This window comes from Struthio camelus, chromosome Z (genome assembly GCF_040807025.1).
Source record: "Struthio camelus isolate bStrCam1 chromosome Z, bStrCam1.hap1, whole genome shotgun sequence".
Classification (NCBI taxonomy): Eukaryota; Metazoa; Chordata; class Aves; order Struthioniformes; family Struthionidae; genus Struthio; species Struthio camelus.
The window spans coordinates 17,997,944-18,020,048 of NC_090982.1; the positions used below are offsets into that span (position 1 = coordinate 17,997,944).

Below are 22,105 nucleotides of genomic sequence, written 5' to 3' on the forward strand. Positions count from 1 at the left end.
GGGCCACATGCTGACCCTGCTGGAGCAGGAGGGTTGGACTAGAGGTTCTCCAGAGTCTTGGTGTGGTAAGGTTCCAACCTCAAGCATTCTGTGATTCTGTGATAAACAGTGCTTTGAAATTCAGTGTTTCCTGCTCCCTCCCCTCTCCTCATGTATTTGAATAGTCTTTAAGATTTCTTGTTAGGTTAGATATGTGTCTATTGTTCAGAAACAAACTTTGTTGTTTGAGAACAGCAAACTGCATCAGTGGATAGCACAGAAATGTAAATATCCTTTAGTGGTATCAGTGGAGGGGAAAAAAATACTGTAAGAACTGCAGTATGTGTCAGAAGATCTAACAGGCATAAAAACGGCACTTCAAATTTAAGCGACAAGGTTACTGAGATGGAAGAGAGAACATCCACTCTGGAATGGAAAGCTGTTAGTGGGCAGAAAAATGCTTACAGAAAATGTCAAGATAATGGTGGAACTAAACGCCTCCAATTTGTCCCTTTGTGAATGGTTTCCAGGACAAATAGTATAAAGACTGTATGCTTTCTGCAGTGGATAGAAAGGGAAAATCAATGCCCATTCCAGAAAAACATGCTACAATTGTTAGAATTGCTCATGCCCTTCCAAACTAGAAATCAAGAGAGCAGCAAGTAGCCACTTACACAACTGAACGGCAATATAAATTGTTGAATTTTCTCTCTTGTTCACAAACAGAGAAAATGTGACTTCTCTGAGGCCAAGCTCATCTCTTTTCCTGTTTATATAGCACCTCATACAAAGGTTTAGATTAACTAGTGCAATAACTGAAAATCCTAAATATTGTTTCAACACAAATTAAACAGCTGGTGATGGTGTTTAACCATCTTTGAGTGCTATTAACAATAACTTCGACTGTTCACTCAAAGCAAAATTGAAGCTGAATTTAGAGGAAAAAAAAAGGTTCTTATTCTACATTGTGCTTTTGCCATCTTTTAGGATGGGTCAGATTAGGTTAATGTTTGGAGGAGATTTCTGCGAAAATTTGGAGTTTAGTGAGAGAAGGCTGTGAGCAGACACCCCTTACCAGAGCTGGCAGAATGCAAATGCTGGAGCGACATGACATGGGTCACTTCCTGTACATTACATTTGTAAATAGAGATATTAAATGGTAAGCTGGTGTCTTCCAGACTAGGTCACTAATTTTAGCTTGCTCACCATGCGTTTCCCCTATACACTCATTCAGATGCAAAATTTTTTTCCTATGCTACATAATAATCTAGTGTTAATAAGGTAGCGTGTGTCATTCTCCCACTGCTTACAATTCAGTCCCGAAGGCAATGGCCAGCGTTAGTGAAGTATCTGAGTATGACTCAGGCTGAAAGCCACCACAGAGGTGACACCTACTCCAACTCCTTATGGCCGTAGTGTGGAAGCTGGAAAACTGCAAATTATAGCTCACTTCAAAAAGAAAATAAAGATTTAAAATAAACAGCTAATTCAAAATGCATTAACTATTGTAGCTTAAGCAATGTCTAGTGTCTCGGGTGTCCAAAAAAGCACAAGCCCCCTTTTTATCATCTTGACCCATTATGTGAAATATATAAATCTAAATGGCCCCAAATAAAATGAAACACTACTGGGTGTTAGTCAGGCTGTCACAAACTTCAGCAGGTCAAAAACCTGAGAATATTTAACAGCTCTGATTTCATGCAGTGATCTGAGCCCAATGTATACCTGAATAACTTGGTCCACCTGACAGCCCTCAGTGATGACCCTTCCTTCTTTTTTGTCTTCAGTACTGTTGGAGCTTACCATCCCAATAAAATCAATGTTCTCAAAGCTGCAATTGCTTACCACTTGCAATGATGTTAGAATATCAGGAATAATCCACTCCAGATTCCTACTATTTTGAACAAGAAGTAATGTTTTGGATCATGTGCCAAACTATTTCTTAATTATCATGGAACTACTAAAACAGTTATCTAGATAAAAGATTTTAGATTTGCTAAGTCTTTTTTTTAAGTAGCTTTTACAGTAGAGATCAAAATGGATTGCTCCAAGAGGTAATAGGGTAAAACAGATTTCAGCTGAGTGACAAACTTATGTAAATTTTCCTGGTACTTCTTCCTTACAACTCTATCTGAACCTTCTGTTCTGTAGATCTGATTGTCCATTTCGGTCAGTGCTCTCCTACAGTAACTCAATGTAAAACCAGCACCTATCTCTGACTGGCCTGTAGAGTAAAATCCTTGGAAAGTGCATGTAGCATATTTCTCTAGCATCCCAAAGGGAACCTCTTCTGGGAGATGTAGTTTCAATTTAATACATCCCAGATGACAGCGCGCCTAACTAATAACGTCAGTTATTATTATTAACCTTACCATACTAAGACTCCAAAAGACCTTAGCAACATCACAGGTAAAGCTAGACTCTCCATTCCATCTTCTAAGATCTATAGCGATGCTAAAACATTACAAAACTTGACGCTGCTTCTGAGTGTAGGATCACGTAAGGTGTAGCTATAATTTGCATATGAAACACAGGACACTCTGTTAACAAATTCTCTGTGAGCTGGGAAGCTCAAATTTCAAGCACTTGCTGCAATGCTCTCCTCATGCACACATTTGAACCACCTTGTTAGCTTGAGTAGACTGGTGTCATTCTACTGAGGTAGCCAGCACTTCAAACTAGCTCAAGAGCTGTCCCAGAAAGTCCTTCCTGACTGTTATCTATAGCACATACTGTTTGCTGGAGGTGGCTGCTGAATGCCACATCCTTCTCCAAAGCTTCTTTACTTCATGTTTCCTCAGCCTCATCTATGAAAGAAAATACTTGCTAATGTCTCCATGCCGTGCAGATGCATGCTGTGGCCCTCCTGCTCATATTGTGTATATATATATACATACACACACACACACACACACACACACACACACACACATACATACATATATATACACACATATTTTTTTCTTCTTCTTTTTAACAAGCTTGTGGCTCACTCGGGTCCAGATACAGAAACTGCCTTACTTATATTGCTTATGGGGTCTAGCCTGACCCTGTAGCTCTTCCATCCCACATACCCTGTTTGAAAGCCCCAGGCAGTTCTCTGCAGTCCTCATATGTTTTCTCTGATGCACAAGAAACTCACCCAAGGGAGCATTTTCCGAATTTTCATGTTTCTTAAATCGCCTTAGTCTTAATCTTTCTAGTCAATCATTTGTGTTTGGCTGCTGCTTGCTGGCTGAATGGCTGTAGGTCAGATATGATAGAGAATGCTGCAGAGAATGATCTCCTGATGAAACAATTCTTGAGAAACAAGTGGCAAAAGGGTTGTATTAGATGCCTGAGGGGCTTATGCTTTACCAACAGGTTGTCCACACCAGGAAGAGGATTCAGAAACCCTAATACTGAGTCATGCATCAGTCTTCAGGTAACCTCAAGGACCTCAGCAGGGTAGCTCTGGAAAAAGTACAAGTTGTTGTGTGAGCCACAGCATCAGACCAAATTTGCACCACAGGAACAAACTCCAGGCTGTATAATTCAACAGGAATTTTGTCCAGCTGCATCATTCTTCCTGGTGTGCGCTTTCCCTTTCAGATACTACCAATTAAATACACTTTATTTCTTTAGTCTAGAACTACTCAGACTAAAGATGTAAGTACTGCTTGTAAGGCACAATGGTGAATAATTGGAATTTGCTTTGCCCCAGGGAACTCAGCAAACTGAAGCCCTTACTTCTCAAAAAGAGTCACTAATTGTAGCCTTTCGCCTGTGGAGAGGGAGGAGAAATAACCATGTCAGGTTGTTTTGACCTAACTTTGCAGAAGAAGCTAATGATTTCAGGTGTGTTTAAACACCATTTACATAGTTTTGAGCATAATCATGTAGAAGTGACTACATATTGGGGCACTGAAAATGACTAATTCTCTGGTAAGCTTACTAATTTCCTTTCTGTATGATCAGGCAAAATTAGCAACAAACCAAGAGAAGTGACCAAAGGAGTCCCAGCAATTCATGTTACTCGAAGGCTCTGGAAGCTCCAGTCTTCCAAACGAAACATGAGGCAGATAAAAAGGTGGATAAATATCCTCAGCTACCTAGGTTATAGCTCATTTAAACAATGCAAGTGTATGTTTTTTTAAATCATCCCATGCTATAGGTACGAAAGAAACCTTGAAGTTTTTGTCATAAGAGGCCTGGTTGCCTCACTTTTGGTTACTTTGTGCCATATCTGCATCTTTGTCAAGACATAATGGCAGAGAAAATGAGAAGTGAGTGTGAGTGCGAGTGTGCGTGCATGCATTGACAGAGCAGCTCCTCACTGCCTTATGTAGAGGGAGTAGATGCAAGAGAAGGGCAAAGTATGTTTTCATGGAGAATGAGATACAAGCAACTGTCTTTGAAAGGGATGAAATTTGCCCAGTGCACCAAGAGAGCTCTTCATAGGGAGCAGCGTAACATGACACAAGGCACCAGGGCAGCTGTGCCCATGAGTAATGCGAAACGTGTTTTTTCAGCAGGCAGCCTGTCTGATCCTTGCCAGATACTCACAGCTCCCCTGCCCTGTCTGCTTTGCCAGGACTGTCTGCCATTATGTTGCGGGAGGTACCTGAGCTTCTTGCTGCAGTCCCATGACAACTCCTCCAGCTGTCAGGCACTTCTCTCACAGCTCCACTTCTCACTGTTTTAAGAGATATCTGCTGCTTCACCTCGCCAAACATCTCAGCTTCTCCAACCAAATGTCTCAGAGGACACTGTCAGTTTTTCTCATTTTCTCTGGCAATGCCCTCCAACAACTATGGGGTCAGCTACATATTCTGTGTACTGTCAGCATGACCTGCAGAGACGTAACTGCAGATCTTCAGGGGTAACCTCTTCAGACCAGAATCTGCAACTGGTCTTTGCAGTTTAGCTTATGCTGTGGGATAATTTGTCAGAGGAGTTGTGACTCTATAGCAGCCTTGTCAATGGACACATCTCACCTCAGTCCAACTAGTTCCACTAGCTGATAGTAGCCAAGGTGAAGAAATTTCAGGACTCCTTCAAAGTCTCGGTGCAGATAGGCTGTGGGAAAGAAAAGGGAATAGGGCCCATTGAGATAAAATGAAAAGAGTGGGGAAAAACTGGGAGGAGTTCTGTTGTCCAAAGGAAAACACACAAGCCTTTCTTCTATGCTATGGCAAGTATGTCTGCTCTAAAAATTGAAAGCTGACATGTAAAACCTCCAGTCATACAAGCCATTGTTGCCTCAATGGTGGCTAAGTATACACCTGGTTGACTGAGTCCCTTCCAGACTACTTGGACAGTCACGGTAAAGCTTCATGGTATTTAATACTTCCTCACTAGGGACCCAGTCTGCCTTTTCTAAAAGTTGCACCCACAGTTTGCACCCACATTAACGAAGCCACAGTAAAGGGGAGTACAATGAGCGTGAGACCCTGCCTGGTGCTGGCATGTCTCCCAGAGCAGCATTTAAAGATAGGGTTATTTGTGCATTTTGCTAGAAGTGCGGTTATGATACTGCTTCAGAAATAAAATGTTTTATATTATAGTATTTACTACAAGAGGAAATGTTTGACCACAAAGGGTGAAGGGTGGTGATGGGGGAGGAATCTGACTCTGTTATACAGCTTTCAGTTTACTAGACTGGTTTTGTATTTAAAGGCATTCAGGGCAGGGCAGGTGTGTTAAAGTTTATATTGCTGTACATTGCGAGTGATTTAAATTCTTTGAACTGGTAAAAACCTTGAATGCTAACATCACAGGATATCAAATGGCTCCTGATTGCAAGTGTGGGTGTAAATTCACTATTAATTCACTGCCTTTCTGCAGAACAGATCTGACTTTCTAAAGAAACAGGGGAGGATGCTGTAGAAACAACTACATATGTTGCAGAAGAAGAGCAATGTCATGGAAATACCCAGATGAAGGTCTCCATCCAGCTCCCAGGAGCGAGGGGCTTGTGCTGTCAGTAATCAGACCTCCAAGCATCTGGCCGACATCTCACAGCTGAACCTAGCCCTCTGCCTGTCCTCACCTCCCGCTCCACTCCTCCTGATGCAGAAGGCATCCCTGGCCGCTCAAGGCAGCTCATCTCAGATGAGGGGATGGCTCACTATCTCCAACAGATGATCTTAAAATTACTACTCAATTTAAAAGACATCCACTAATATTTACCAAGTCAATGTGAAATTGCTAACTCTTCCCTATCAAGAGGGCAACCTGCTCTTGAGGCCCATTTCCCAGAAGGCTACGTTTAGGATTAGGTGTAAGAAGTATGGTTTGTCCCCTGTGTTCTGCATTTAGGGCTCTCCAGACTACAAAGAAGGTTCTGGGGCCATGAGGCAGTAGCCTTTCTCACTGTGCAGGCAATTATGAGGTATTATAAAATGTCAGAATTTTGACTGAAAGACTGGGTGTATACAAATTCTTTCAATTCACTTCATAGCAGCAGAGTCATAATAGGCTTCTTTCTCCATCCTGCAAAAAGCAAGCCTTTTCTTCAGACTCCGTAGGGCTTCTAGATCCCCCGTGTACCACGTGTGTGAACTGGCCCCCCACCCGGGCATTTGTACATCCACCTACAGGAAGCTTTGTGACAGCAGGACAGCTATTATAGGTCTGTCCTCAAGATTTCTGGGTGAACAAGCTGCTAAAGGAGGAAGTGGTGTGCTCTCCCCAACGACTGACTACCTTCCTTCCCCGACTACCACACCAGCAAGAGAATGGATGAAGCTCATGCAGTGTTTGTTAATCTGACCCAAGGTAAGGAGCCTTAGGCAAGTTCATCCTTGTGCTTCAAAATGATCCTAAACACCCACCTCTCAAGGCTTATTTTCCTTTTTCCTTTCCATTCAGGAAGTGGCCTTCAAATTTAAGCTGCGGAAGACCTGCAGCTACAGAAGAAGCTGCTGCCTTTCACCAGCAATACTTGGGCAGCAAAGACTCAGTGTGACAAAGCTTATCCCTACTCTCATGGTCTCTGGTAAGGAGCAACCGACCACTGGTGTACACTGAAAAGAATCTCGTGCTTAGACGAGAAGCTGCAATGTGGCAAAATGAGTAATTAATTAGCCTCATACTGCCACAGGGATTTCCAGTCCCAGCTGACAACAGAATAATTAAGAACCTCCCTGTGGTGTCTATTTTAGATAACCATTTACTTTGGTACAAATTAAAAAAGGCTTTCCTAATGGTTTATTTCACAGGAGACTCATTACATTAATTTGTGGGAAAAATAGCAGGAACTTGAATAGGCATGTCAAGTTCCAAGCCACCAAAAGCCCAAGCAATATTTCTGAAAAGAGCTCTAATTTTGTCAAGGGAAAACACTTGCTTCCTTCTAGCTTTTTGTGTTGTGTCATTTGTTCTCAGGCATTACCGTAGCCCAAGTCCAGAGGCTTTGAAAATTGAAGGTGACCTTGTACATGCTGATTCTTAGGAATGGATTAATTGCACAGCACTTCTGTGTGTGAACTTCCCAGCCAGGTCAGGGGGGTTACTTGCAAACCGAATAGCTACCACCGCAGACCAGTGAGTGCTGAATGCAAACCGTTATCAGTGTTGTCTATTTCGGCATCTCAGTGAATGCTGAGGAATTTAAACCGCGTGCTACCCCTATGATCCCTGCTTCTATGACCATGGGAAAAGCAGGTGCACAGGCAGCTCCAGTAGTTTCCCAGGATTCCCCACAGAGCCAAAGAGAATCAGGAAAGGGCCCTAAGTCCCTCAAACAGCAGGTGGGAATGTGCTTCCCTTCAATCTATATTGCCTTCCCTTCTATATATATATTCCCTGCCTATCTATCTATCTATAAAATATTTTGCAATAGGTCATAGCTTTGAGGTGTTAAGCATCACCATGTCAAACTACCACATAAACACTCTGTTTGTCTTTAGGATGCTGCTTTGGTCTCAGATGTAGTCCAAGCCAGAGGACAGACACGCGTTCATAGTGAGTCTGGGAACTCCATGGCTATCTCTGCTCCAGATTCTGTCCTAACTGGAAAACACTTGCAGGAAAATTTTATCTTCCCTACTGCCTATGCACTGCCTCACATTTGCAAAGTATAGTTGTGAGGGTGAAATACTTAAATTTGACCCCAAATCAAGTGCAAGTGGAAGACAGCAAAGGCAGCACAATGGACTTTATGTACCAAGACCTCCCACAATTTGGGAGAAAAGTGGGGTCCTGGAAAAGAAAGGGGAGAGCAAAGACCATGAAATGGAAGTTCCCACTGGGGGAGTAGGGCTTCACAGCAGCGATAAAGTAATTCAGCTGTGCAGTTTTCAACAAGGGTCGGTGTCCCAGTCAAGTGAAATCAGTTCCTTAAGTCCCAGAATTAAGGCAACTTCACTTCCTATGGATTTGTATATATTGTGATTGTGATGAGAGCTTCATTGGGAAAGTCTTTTAGAAAGGAAAGTTCAGGCATCTAGTACCCTTTCCTCTGAGGGGACACTAGCTAGATCCCCATTTTCCCACACTAGTAGAAACTTAGACCACAGTCTCAGAGATTAATTTTGCTTCCACATTTGGTTGAAATCAGCCTGTGGATTTGCACACAAAGCAATTTCTTTGGATAAACTGCTGAAGCAAGGGATGCCTCACTATGCTTACCAGTGTCCAAATCATGTTTCTTTGTTGCTGAAGGAGAGCATTTTCATTCTTTCAAAAGTGCCACTCCAAACTAAATGCAAAAAAATCTGGTCTAGATTAATTCATAGGAACACAATAGTAAGATTATCAGTTTGCATTTCCCCAGGACTCAAATGCACGTGATTTTTTTTTCTCCTTTCCACTCCTGAGCAATTCTACATGAATAGAAACTAAGCATTTTCCCTGTTCCATGGCAACAGAGCTATGCTGTGGAGGCTCTGCAAAGTCAAACACATTACGATTTTTACCACTTGTTGCAGGCTGGCCGTGTGAAAGCTTTTGTTTCCCAGTTGTCTCTGGTCCTTTTTGGTTGCAAACACTCTAGTAGATATGAAACATGATTCCAGGCTCTGCAGTTATCCACCCTCACCTTCCTAATTTTTAAGGCTGTTGATGATTTTCTTTGTGGTTGGCCTTCAGGATGCTGGTGACCTACTTTCTGAGTCTGTAGGCTTTGTGGAGCATAGGGTAGCTGCAGAGCCCAGTAGCTCTTTTTAAGTAGAGTGCTGACAGCCAGAAGGCAGCAAGGGTTGAACACAATTGCTTCTGAAATGCACACTGTGCAGTTCTTTCCAGCACATGCTTCTGTAATAGCTGTGTGACAAAATGTGCTCTTGACTCATGAGGCGAGATTCCTAGCAGGTGTAAACTGGCCCAGCTCTACCAACTTCAATTTCTTCCCACTAAGGAGCAATCCCTGTGCTTTATGCCTACAGCCTCTGAGGAACCTATTAAAGTGAAGACTTACAGACCTTTTTCTAAAGAGTATCTTTATATAAGTGACCTGTGCCACATTGACACAATTTGCATTGTCATCCTTTTCTGGCCAGTCCTCTGGGCGTTTCATTTTGGCCTCTTGAGGACATGCTGTTGTGATAGCTCTTATCTTGTGAGTTCATCCCTCAGGTGAGCTCAGCCTGCCGAAGCAGTACATTTGTCTAGCAGGGGATCAACCCTTGGGTGCGGTTAGTGAAGCTGCACTTGTCACTACTGTTAAAAGCATCAGCTGTATTTTTACAATTTTAAATAGCTGTTTCCAGGAACATTGAATGGTTTCTGAGGACACTGAAAGTGTAAGTCCTGCAGAATGCAATCTCATGTTTCCTTTGTGCTACGATATGTTAGTGGATGAGATACTCAGTCATGTCACACTACTTGAGAGCCAGTCTGGCCTCTGAAGCTGTACTGATATCTTGCTCCTGATTGTACAGGGCAGAAAATCTTTATGGGAGCATGCATCTAAGCAAGCTCTTCTGGGTCAGCTGGGTCCAAGCTCCAGTAATCATAACCCACTGCGCTCCATATTTCTCTTCATAGACTTGCTCAGCTACTGCAGAAGCATTAAAAAATATATTGTACGTAATTACGCAGCTTTGTCACTTTCAGACTGTCCTAAATATGCATCTTCTATTGCTAGGGTACTATCTTACCTCCAGGTCCCTGGCAGTCAGTTTGTTCAGCACTCCTCACTCCCTTCAGTTGCAATGTTATCTCAGGGACAGCTCAGCTTCCTGCTAAAGAGATTGGAAATGGACCATGAAGCAGGTAGACCTTGGGCTTGAAGTGGAGTATTTGAGATAATGAGTCATAACACTATTTCTTTAGTATGAATATTAACTCCTGTTGTAAACCTCTGTCCTAAATTTCAGCCTATTCTGCCCTAGGGAAATCAACAGCTGCCATGTTATCCCACATCTTGCTTGAGGCTCACTGTCTTCAGTGGACCGAGGCAAAGAAGTTTCCCAAGAGCCTAACAGTATTTTAGCATTCATTCTTGCCATAGGCTCACGTCATGGGTCCGGGTTGCAACTCCCTCTTCAGAGGTTTCCCAGAGTGCATCCCCAAGGCAGGGTCTTTTCTGCAGCCTCTAGCTAGCTGCCACCTGCACTAGACATAATCCAGTAAAGGTGCAAAGACTGGATAAAAAAATGCTCAATGATATTTACCTGATAGTCAGATCCATTCGCTGTGATCAAAGGCCCTGTGCTGATCCCATTGAATTTAATGGATATTTTGCTAATAACCTCTGGAGACAAGGATCTGACTGTCCCTGATCTGTGGAACAGACCATTACAGCTTCTGGAGAAATTAAATCTCCTCCTCTGCTGTTTTGGTGGGGGAAAAAGACATGCATTATGCTTCCTCTTTGGATGACGCCTATTCTCATAATAGGTAATTCTTTGAAGTAGCAGCTATTGTAGCATGTGTTACAGGAGTATGCTATGACAGCTTCTCTCATCATAATATACCTAACGCTAAGTCTGGAAGATGGCTTGTACTAGATGGAGCTGAGTTAAGGTTACCTCTGTGGTCTTGGCTGTACATTTCTGGTTCGTGCAACTTCTCGTATTGCAGAATCCTATTTCGAAGTTTCATTTTTTTCCCTTCTTCAAAATAGACTTTTTAGAGGAAAGGGTGTGGAGATAACTTCTCTGTCTTCCACCAAGACTTGAGTTTCTGGAATATGTCTCAAACTTAGTTAGTGAAAGGGAATTAAAATAAGCCATACAACTTGCACTAGCAGGACAACTGTTTTGTTAGGAATAACTGTTTCCCCCTTTGTGCCAGTACTGAATTTGGCTCAGTATTTCTGAAAGGCCTTTAAATATTTTGTTTCTTGTTCAGAGTTAGCCAAGATAGTCCCTTGTGTGAAAGTTAGCTTTGGGAACAAAGCACTAAGCCACTTAGGAAAGTAAAGCTTTCCTCCAGGGAAGGGCTATGCCTGTGTTTAGACTCATTCCGTCACCCTCAGTAGAATTGGAGCTGATTTATCTCTTTATGCCAATCACCTCCTCATTTCCTTTGGCTGGGGTCCCTGTTTTCTTTCTGTTAAAATGTTCTGAGGGCAGGCAAATCCCTCTCTGGCTGCAGATGAAACGAGATCAGCTTTCAGCATTGAGCTGTGTAACAGCTGCCCACTGCCACCGCTCAGCCAATTTCGGGACAGTGTCATCAGCTTTGTCAATCCATATGTCCCAGGAAGATGTTTATTGGATCAAAGCTTAAGTGCACGTTAACTGGACCAAATTCTTAAATGCACATGCGAGACCTGAAGTGATGAATGCGACATGCAACTTTCATTAACCAAACAAAACTGTAACTCATTAATGTCAGCTGAAAGTTTCTATGAATTCCAGCTCTTCAGAGGTACATGACCTCTGAGAGATTGTGCCACGGCCCCCTCAGTCTGTGTATGAATGCGTGTATGGCAATGACCAAAAAGATTTTTAGTGTTCCCTTTGCAATTTTTAATTGTTTTTATTACATTAGTAATTATCAGGCTTTGCTTTATGCTTATGAAAAACATTTCAAGAAAAAAAAAGGATATGAAAAATAGCATTGCTTTAGCTTGAAGAGCAAGTGCAGAAAGGCCTGGTGAGGAAAGCTTACAAAGGTGGATAGAAGCTTTCTAGTAATAAAAGTATCTTACTTGTCTTAGGCATGGGGACTCTGCATCCTGCAAGATGGCCCATTGCTACTTAATAGCAAGGCCTCCCGCAATGAGGGTGTGCTCTAAATTGCTCTTTGCAATTGAATTCATTTCTGTACAATTAGACAAGCTCTCAGAGCTGGTAAGTCAAGACCACACAAATTGCCTCAGGTTCAGGGTGGCTTCTGCTAGCACAAACAACATCAACCTGTTTTGCCTGAACGTGTCATGCTGTTAATTACAGGCAGAACAGTTTTTGGAGCTCAGATGGCTCGTTATTTACCTAGGTATGCATAGACAGTTAGATAGCTGAAACATTGCATCCTTCAGGTAAATCATCAGTAAAGACATTGCTACTGGAAAGAAGGTCTCAGGACTGAGTTTGTGCATATTTCTCTTTGATTAAACACAGAAAGCAGGATCATTTCAATTTATCTCACTTAATTGGTTTATACTGGTGTAAATTTCTGTACAGTATTTTTGTTTCAGTCTAATAGTGGCTTAACTTCACAAATTAGCTTAATATTTCTGTAACTGATTTAATTTAAATAAGAATTAAACCACATCTGGTGCAAAACCAGATCAATTAAGATGTGGGCCTGCGCAGCTAGGCATCACCTAGCTGTGGGCTAGCTGATGATCTAACAGTTACTTTAGGTCACTTCTCAATAGACTTCTGAGCATCTACCACATGACAGCTACCTTCAGGGTACACAAAGCAATGAAAAAATTAATTTTTTTTTATTTTAAATAACCCTCTCATGGTGTAACCCAGCTAATAAACATACCTTGACCAGATCTGCTGGATTTATACATTAGTATAACTGTCTCTCTTTCTCTGATGAAATCAACTGGTGTATACTGATTTGCATCTTCCGAGTATCAGACCTGTCTGTATGAGACTAACCCCTTGAAAATATATTGTGTTTAAAAAGTAAATTCTGCCTATTTCCTTACAGCAATGAGTAGTGTCTTATGGGTAATGTCAACCCAGAGTTCTTGGTGCTTTTGGATGATGGAAGTCATTATGGAAACTCCCATAATAATTTTTCCATGAATAAGCTGTTTTTGTCAGGCTGGATAAATTCCAGCTCAAGTAATTACACTCTGTCTTCCTCAATTCCTCCAAAGGTCCAATTAATTAAGGCTTTTTCAGCGTAAAATTGTTACACACTGCTACTGTACTTGGCCGAACAGCTGCTGTGCTTTCCCCCAGTAACGAATATATCTCAGTGGTGCATGAAGTGATTCTCTTACATCAAAGAGCTTTTGTGTGCCCTAATGACTTTAACGCTTGCAGTTCTCCAAGAAAAAACAGTTTGGTTAGGCATAGTTTTATCATGGTCTTTCTAGACCCACCCCCTCCTTGTTCACAGATTTTCTCCTTCTGAAGTGAAAATGGAGAGAGGAAAAACGTCCTGCTAATGAAGTTCACTTCTGGCTCTTGAATCAGTAGTTAGTTAGAGAAAGCATTAGAGCAAAGGGCAGGTCTGGCATTATACAGAAAGGTGGCTTGTGGCCAAAGGTGCCAGGACAGGATACGTTGCTCATGAGGCACTTGGTGTTCTAAATACCTTACAGGGCACCCACTACTGAAATAATTAGTTACGTCTGAGTTGCCCAACAGATCGCTTCTCTGGGACACCAGAGGGTTAGTTGTTGCCCGTCTATAGTAATAGGGGTTTTTGAAAACCCAGAGAGTTATTGAACATAAGAAATTTATAGCCCTAATAGTGCCTCGCTGTTTGGTTCTTTGTCTTTTCAAAGCCGTTTTACCTCTGAGTTTTGGCCAGATCTCGCATGAATGTTCCAGCAGGAGCTCGCTGCTCAGATTCCTAGCATTTCTCAGCTCTAACAATTTGATGCAATTCCAGTGTTTTGTTAAATCAGCTGTGCTGTTCTCACTTAACTCTTGCAGCTGGCTTACCTTGTTTGCAAGTCTGAGTGAGCTCACCCATCAGGGGATCAGAGCTCGTGAGAGGAGTTTTCCAGGCCTTCTCTAGCTTGCAAAGGTCTGTCCCAGTTATAACCACTGCAACAGTTAGGCTTTTTCAGCATCAGGGTGGAAAGGCACAAGCTCTTGCTTGTACAGTTTAAACAGCTGAAAAGCTATGGGCTGTCAATGCCCAGATAGATGTAACTGATGGTAACTGCCAGGCTGTGGCAGGTTTCAACTGGGACCTGTGTGCTATTGGGACAGCAGCTCACAATAACAGGGCTGCACTGAGATAGTCACAAGAAAATAAAACTGGGTGAGAGAAGGATCAAAGAAGGAAAGCTTTTCTACTGTGCCTTGCCCTTTGCCCTTTAGTAATCCTGTTGGACATGCTGTAGGATTTCCAGTTGTATGTGTCAACCCCCAGCATCTTCATCCTGCTTTGCGAGAAGCATTGGGGACAATTTTTTTTTGGAGCTGCAGTAGGCCATGATTATCCACACTTCTGTCACTTCTGTGCCTGAGGATATATTTATTTTTAAGCCTGACAAGGGCTGTTCTGATTAGTTTGCCTTCCTGCGTTGCCCAAGGGATAGGGTTTCAGCTGGCCACTTCTATGTCAGGCTAGCTTTGGCAGGTGGGGCATATCTTTAGGGGACATGTTTTAGTGCAAGATGTTCTGTGTCGTTCTGTCTGCGATGACCTTAGGGGGTTCAATCAATGCAGATTTACAGCTTCCTTCCTGTCTAGCTGGCAGTGGTAGCTGTGTATGTACTAGATCCTTCTTCTGACAGTAACATCAACTTCCTCCAGGAGCACTGCAAAGCCCGGGGCACGGACTGCAGCAACTGAGGTGGCATGTGCCTGGCCACTGGAGAGACTGCTTTTCTTCCACTTACTGCTAGGATAAACAAGCACACGTTTCATCAAGCTCAGTCTGGAGATGGAAATACTCAGTGCACAACCTTCCTGGGGAACGGTTATCAGCCCTGAAGCTTAACTTACTCCGAGCCTGTCATCTTGATGTGGAATAAGTAACCTGTAAGCAGAGAGCTAGTTAAAGTCATCAGGAGAACAGGATTTTTTTCATATCTATAACTAGGAAAATTATTGAATTTCCCTGGAGTTCCTCATGCATAAAAGCAGAATATCATCTTTTGCTTTATCTGCCTGTCTTGATAAAGACCTCCAAAGTTACATGGCACTTGGGTATCATGAAAAGTTATAATATCTCTGATGTCATGGAGCTAAAGATGCAGTACATTCTAAAAGTGTTTTGCCTCAGCATGCGAGAGGTATGAGACCATTACTTGCTTTCAGGACCTTGAGTGCATCCCACCTCTAGGAGTTTAGCTAGCTGAGCCCAAGGTCAGCTCCATGGCTAATAAGAGCTGTTGTGAAGAAAGCTAGAAGCAAGGACCTGCCCCTCATTGCCCTTGGGGTCTGTTTTTAAGCTGAGGCTGCAGTGCAGGCCCTGCCTGCGCGACAACACAGCCATGCAGCAGCTACATCTGTGCCTGGTCATCTTCCTCCTCAATCCTGATCCTAATCTTGACCTTCATCTCAGCCTCCTGGCCAGACCTAAGACCTGCCTTGTCACTGCAGACTTGCTAGGAGATCACTGGGCTGTATCTGACCCTGGTCACTGCCTCTGGCCCTGATCCTGACCTGGGCATGCTGCTCCCCATCCAGCTCCCTGTTGGTGAGCCCGCTGCTTGCATCTGCCTTATTACTGTGCTCCTCTCCTGGCCTACCTTCATTGCAGAGCAGCTGGCCATCACTGCTCCCTCACACTTGTTTCTTGTAAGAAACAATTTCCCTGTTCCTCCTCATCTACTCCATATGCTTCATTTCTGTCTGCATAGATTCCCAGAGCTTTATGGAGGCCTGTCCTTATGGTGGCAATCTGGCAATTGTATATCCTCATGTCTTACTCATGTCTTATCCATTTTCAGTTTAGCTACCATGAGTGGAAGCGTACCTCTGAGAGCCAAATTCATCGAGAGCCAAAATGTCCTGCCTCAAGTTCTGGTCTTGTGTGGCACACTCAAGGACCTTTTGAAAGTGTAAGAGATGCAGACAGTATCAGAACTATAGATCTATATATAGAAAAGTGGTTTCTGTGTCATGTGAAGATAGATAGATAGATAGATAGATACAATGCAAATACGATGAGGGAAAATCCCAGCTCCCTCAGAGCATGGGAGCCTGAGAGCTGGGATGTTCATTCCCTAATTCCTTCAGCTTTCTGGGACTTTTACTGTGTGTCTCTCTGCAATGACAGAACGACAGACAGGTTCTTCTTGCCTTTCTTTTAAATGACTGCATGAATGGTGACAAAGTTTTGGGCGTAAACTCAGACCCTAAAGGGGAATGCCTCACTTGATCTGAGGTCCTGGTTTAACTAGCGTCTCAGTACAAGTGAGCTTCTTGTTAAATGAGAGCTGTGTATTGTGCCTGCTCCTCTCCTCCTGTATCCGCTCCAGTTGCAGGAGGCATAGTGGCTGGGATGCTCATAAATACCTGATGCTGGAGTCCCTTGGTGTTTCGGGGGAGATGCCAGTGTCTGTCCTCGCAGGACCCTCTGTGCAGCAGGACAGATGGCTGTGTGATCCTAAGGCTTGCAAGGGGCTATTGCTAGCAGTTGGCAGTCACTGTTCATGACACACAGCACCCAAAATGCAGCCAATGCCCAGCGGAATCTGCTCAGAGCTTAGTTTCAGTTACGGACTGTTTAGCCAGAGATGAATTTGCCTTGTGCCAGATAGGGAATCCCTGTGGGGAACAAACGCTTTCCCCCTGGGCCAAAGGCGTGAGGATATCAAATTACCATTTTCAGGACAACCTCCTGCTTCTGTGCAATATGCAGAGGAGTCTCAGGAAAAGCCAGCTCCTCTGCTCCTCTTCCTCAGCTTTTTTACTCCATTGTCTTCTTTTCTTCATCTCCCTGTTCTCCTTCCTCTTTAGTGTGTGCCTGACACATATCAGTACGGCTTTAACAGAATACCTTTAACCTGCAGCACTACAGAAGGGTGATGCTTTCTAAAAACCATGCCACTTTCTATGTTTTGCCCTCCTTCAACTATACGTGCCGCAGACCAAGCTGAGGCAGTGAGCTTCCTAGACCATTAGCTGTACACTGATGCTGGCTGCTGATTCTCTGCACAAATTTTGTACTGCCAGTTCTTCAGAGAGCACTTGGACTCCAAGCTGTGTCTGTCTTCGATGGGAGCTCCATTACAAAATTGTAATAATACTGTGCCCAAAAAGGCCATGTGGAAACTTGTATTTTCAGATAAGCATACAGAAATTAGAATGTGAGAAAACTTAAAGAAGGGTATGGGGTTTTGTTCTGTTTCTGTGTTTCAAATTCTCTTCTTTCTATTCAGTGATACTTTTTTCTCCTTCTACTTTTATGACGCTAAAAATGTATGAACTTTTGCTTTATGATGGTATGAATTAGCTGTTATGCAGTGTAAGCCTGCTCCCAGTGCACTGTATGTTTCTCTTGCTTTTTTAAGCAAGAGCCTGATAATAGTTTGAATCATTAAGAAAAAAAAATCCTCCGTTTTCATCCTCCTCGATCTAGGCTGTATTTTCTTTACATAGTAGATGGATAAGCAGATATTTACTGTATTCCATGTGGTTTCTTCTTCTGCTCAATGACAGTGATAACCATTTATGTTGAACTTTTGCATATAAATTTGGAGACAGCATAGTCTTTTTTCCTGCAGTCTGATTGTGAACGTTCTGAGCCTTTACCAGTCATCATGCCATCAACCAACTTAATCCCACGTCCACTGAAGGCATTGAAGGTCTTCCCAGCATTTCCAGATGGCTTTGGAGCCCTTTGTAAACTGCATTGTTAGGAATGGCAAAATAAGTCATTTTGCCTGAAAATAAAATTAAAAAAATAACATTGAAGGAGCCAACTGAACACCAAACTTTCCAAATTACAGGAATTCTACAATTAAAATTTGAAATGCAGGAAAAATCAAGCTTTGAAATTTCCTAAATCCCCAGGTTTCACCTTGAAAGTCTTCATTAGCTTCTCAACTGTCTAAAACTCAAAGAATATGAGTTGTATTGGTGTGACTGAAAAACTTACTTTTTGCAGCAATTTGCAAGCTGGGTCAAACTCTGAAGCAGAGGAATAGAAAGCAGAAATATAGATTTAGATGTTTAGTATATTCTTCAATAAAAATGCTAATACAACTTACAAGTATAGAATCAACATAGTTTATGCACTGCAGCATCTACCTGAATCTGAGAATTTTGCACTGTTGCAGCACATGTTGATTCCCCGAACCAGGCTATTCCAAATCAGCTGTTAGTGCAAATCTGTGTTGCTTATCTGGAAACCCTGTGTGCTGGTACAGCACTATAGGGTTAGAGTCATGTAATTTATCACAGTTTCTTTCTATCATTCTTTCTATCATAAGTGTTCATGGAGCTCTCTGGCTATGTAAGAAAAAGAAGTCCTTCCTCCAATTACAGCGTAATGAGGTGACATGGCCCAAAACCTGGATTTCCCCTGTATACAGTAAGGGGTGAAAGAAGACCCTGATAGCCTTGCTGGAAACCTATGCACAAAACTCAGCGGAGGTAGCCAGGCAGTTGCTTTAAGGCTGTGACACCATCCAACTGAATCATCCAGCCCAGCAAGATGAGGTATATTCAGACCAAAGGTTTTGATTAGGTCAGTCATGGAAGCAACAAGATAAGATGCAAGTGATCACACAGCTAATTGCAAACTCCTTCCTTTTCCATGCTGGGTGGGGATATCTGACCCCCACCTCCTGTCCTCTGTTAACCCAGCTATTGAGAAACAGAGAAGCCTGCTGTCACTCCTGCTTGCTACAGGACCCTGCATGCCACCAAAATGTTTGGCCTTCCACATGTCCTGAAAACTAGATGTGCGTACCAGCTCCGGCTTTTTCAGTATTTGTCACCTTGCTTTCCAACCTCACCTTGTCTTCCAAAACACACTTTAGTGTTTAAGCTCCTGCAGTCCAGAGAGCTGAATTAATTTGTTTTAGCCCCAGAGCATAGTTGGTACTGGCTGCGCTTCCAACCCCCCTCCTTCTCTGCACACATAAAAGCCAAAATGTCCTAAAATGGGACAAGTCCCTTATGAAGAAGTGCCTCCTCTGCATTCATAGTACCAGATATGAAAACAGGCTTCACAACCCGCAGAATGAGGTTAGAATTTGTATCAGCTTCACATGCAGCTTAGTGGTTGGTGCTGGCTTGCATCAGAAACCAGGACCTGTATCAGTTGCAATGGCCCTTTTGATAAGAACATGTTCTTTAATATGCTAAGACGTCTAAAACCACCTGAAATGGTTAGGGGTGCCTGCAGGCGAACAGGGGTGAGAACTGAGATCCTTAGCCTGGAGTCCTTGTGTACATAAGGGGAATTCCTCGTGAAGGAGCTGGTCTGTTTTAATTTGCCAAATGTTAATCTTTGTTAATATAATAACAGAATTAACAATTTCTTTTGCTTGTGCCCTCTGCTGGATCTGGTTCATTCTCTTTAAAGAGCTGCTATTACCGTGGCATGTCACTTCAGTCCCTGATTGTAGGTATTATTTAGCAACGTTTTTTGGGTTTTGTTTGTTTGCTTGTTGGTTTTTCCATAAGATATTTAAGAAATAGGGACAGATAATTTTAGGATGACTCTGGCTAAGGCTTCCTGTAAACACATCACACCCACTGTATTTCTATACAAAAATGACCAGATAAATTCCTCAGTGCAGGGTTCTACTCTTCCCTGAGCATCTTTCTCCAGTTTCTGCAGTTCCAGGGATGGGATACTATTGCTTTTTCTGGCTTCATGTCATCAGAGAAAGCATAGGTGTCTCAGCAGTGCTCATACCTGCTACACAGCTCGTATTCCAAGGCTTTGCCTTCATGCGCTTACGGCTGTGAGATTTGAATGCCCTGCATGTAAGCACTTGATGCTGCTCAGGATCACACAGTGGTGCCTTGCAAGCTCTCCTAAAGGGTTTTGCAATCAGCGTTATTCTGCTGGCACCTCCCCTCTAAGGAGGTCGGACTCATCGTTGTTTCTATTCCTCTCCTGTTGAGGCAAAAGGTACTCTCACAGGGTGGATGGACTGCAAAAGGGGATGTTGTGACTTGAGTGGACAGTCTACATGAAGTATGCACAAGATGAAAAGTTCTGTGTGTGCAGTTTTATGTATTAGTATATGCGGAAGGTTTTCCTTCTTGCCTATTGCAGAAAGGATGTGGTTTAATTTCTTCCTCTTCTCAGAACAGGTGCTCTTGCCTTTTCTCCTCACTTTCTTGCTTTCTATATGGCTGCTGTTTCTGCTGTGACTTGTATCTACTTTATATTACCCCTGCTGTGTTGCTATTCAAAGCTGCCTCAATCTTGACCGGAGCACAATCAAAAGTAAAACATATCACAGCCACACTGCAATATTGCTTAATGCAACAGCTTTGAAACAGCCTCAGTTTCTCACTTTGATTAACAGCCCCTGTTTCTTACCTTTTTGACCCAGGATTTACAAGGCTTGAGAGCTCACTGCTTGTTTTACTTGATATCTCTTATGTTTATCTCTCTGTTCAATGATTTCCATCCGATCTTTCCAGTTCCTCTTGCTTCTCTGTGATCCGCCACCCAAAGGGCAGGTGTTGAATAGGAATATGCCTAAGATACCAGTTTGCTAACATGGGCACCATTCAGCCAGTGAATGTGCAAGACATTAGACAAATCCAGCATGAGAAATAACAAGAGGATATATAGCTTTCCAATAGAAGGCGGCTGATCTCAGAGACCCCAAAGGATTTTCAGAGGAAAGTCTGTGCCGGGGAAGCTTATTCCTTGTCCAGAAACAAAATTCTGCAGATATTATCATGCTGAAAGGTATTTCTCTGTGTCTTTCCTTCCAGTTGTTACCCAGAAAACTCCTCAAGGCCAGCATGTAATTTTGCAAACATCCAATCCTTTCTGTAAATCACCATACACATCTTGTCTTTTTGATTATGAAGCTATCTTAGACTATGTCCTTTCATGCCCAGGAGACTAAATGTGTGTATTTTTGCTTGAAGATAAGAACTTTTAAAGTTAAAGAATAATTCTACTTAAAAATCCACTTAATTTTATTCTTTTTTCCCTCAGAACATGAATATGTTTTAGGTTAAAATAGCCCACTAGATTCTAGTGGCCTAAAGGTGAATTATGGAAGATAAACCGTTATCTTCCAAGTTGCTGGCTGAATTCACATATCAGTAAGCAATGTTAGCATCTGACAGCTGCCTGTAGTTTGTGTAAGAATAAGATGGTGGCTAGAGTCCATCACTTAAGGCATAAGGGAAACCTAAGAAAATTAAAGGAACCTCTCTAAATTCTGCTGTAGGTGGGACCCTGTGGACATCCTGGCTGCATGCCCAGAATAGAATGGGAGAAGCCTAAATGAAGCTCTCTACCCGGAAGACCTCTTCATCTCAGCAGTGGTGACCCTGCAAGTAACTCATCACATCCTTCTCAGGTCATGAATGAGTGGGTGACTCATGCTCCAAAGAGCTTCTCAACAGTGGTGACCTGACTAGTAAAACACTGTCTTAAAATGTGGTATATGCTGGGTGCTTTCTATTAGCTGAGAGGTGTGTACCTAGTGGCTCAATTTGCTTTGGAAAAGGTTTAATAAATTCCTTAATTTCTACAAAAATGCATACAATTCCATTGCCATTCCTGAAACTCCTTACATCTTCCAAGTGCAACACATGTCAAGGTTTTGCACAAATAAGGCCCAGAGGAAACAAAATTTAACTTCTTAGATAAATCAGCTCCTAAATTTGCAGAGGCACTACTAGATTTGTGGATTGATACAGTACTAACACGATGTCATTTTAAGCCCACACATGTCGTCTTCAGAGCTTGTCTGTAATCAGGCTATCAGTGATGTCATGCCTCAATTTCAAGTTCCTAAAAGAGATGCAAAGGCCCTGTAGAAGATAAAAATATGAGAAAAGAAAGACTGGAATAGGTAATCAGCAAAGCCTGAGTGCCAAGAGACAGAAACTCCCTGAGGTCAATGTCTTTTCAATTACTTAAAGTCATATCTGTCCACTGATAACCC

At 42.6% G+C, this 22,105-nt stretch overlaps 1 long non-coding RNA gene across 1 annotated transcript; it reads left to right on the top strand.

Annotated features, from left to right (window-relative positions):
• The first annotated feature begins 5,813 nt into the window (after positions 1-5,813).
• On the top strand, positions 5,814-21,590 carry LOC104145310 (uncharacterized). Its single transcript, XR_694306.2, has 3 exons — positions 5,814-6,738; positions 6,832-6,958; positions 21,383-21,590. It is a non-coding gene; the product is annotated as an uncharacterized lncRNA (long non-coding RNA).
• Positions 21,591-22,105: the final 515 nt, after the last annotated feature.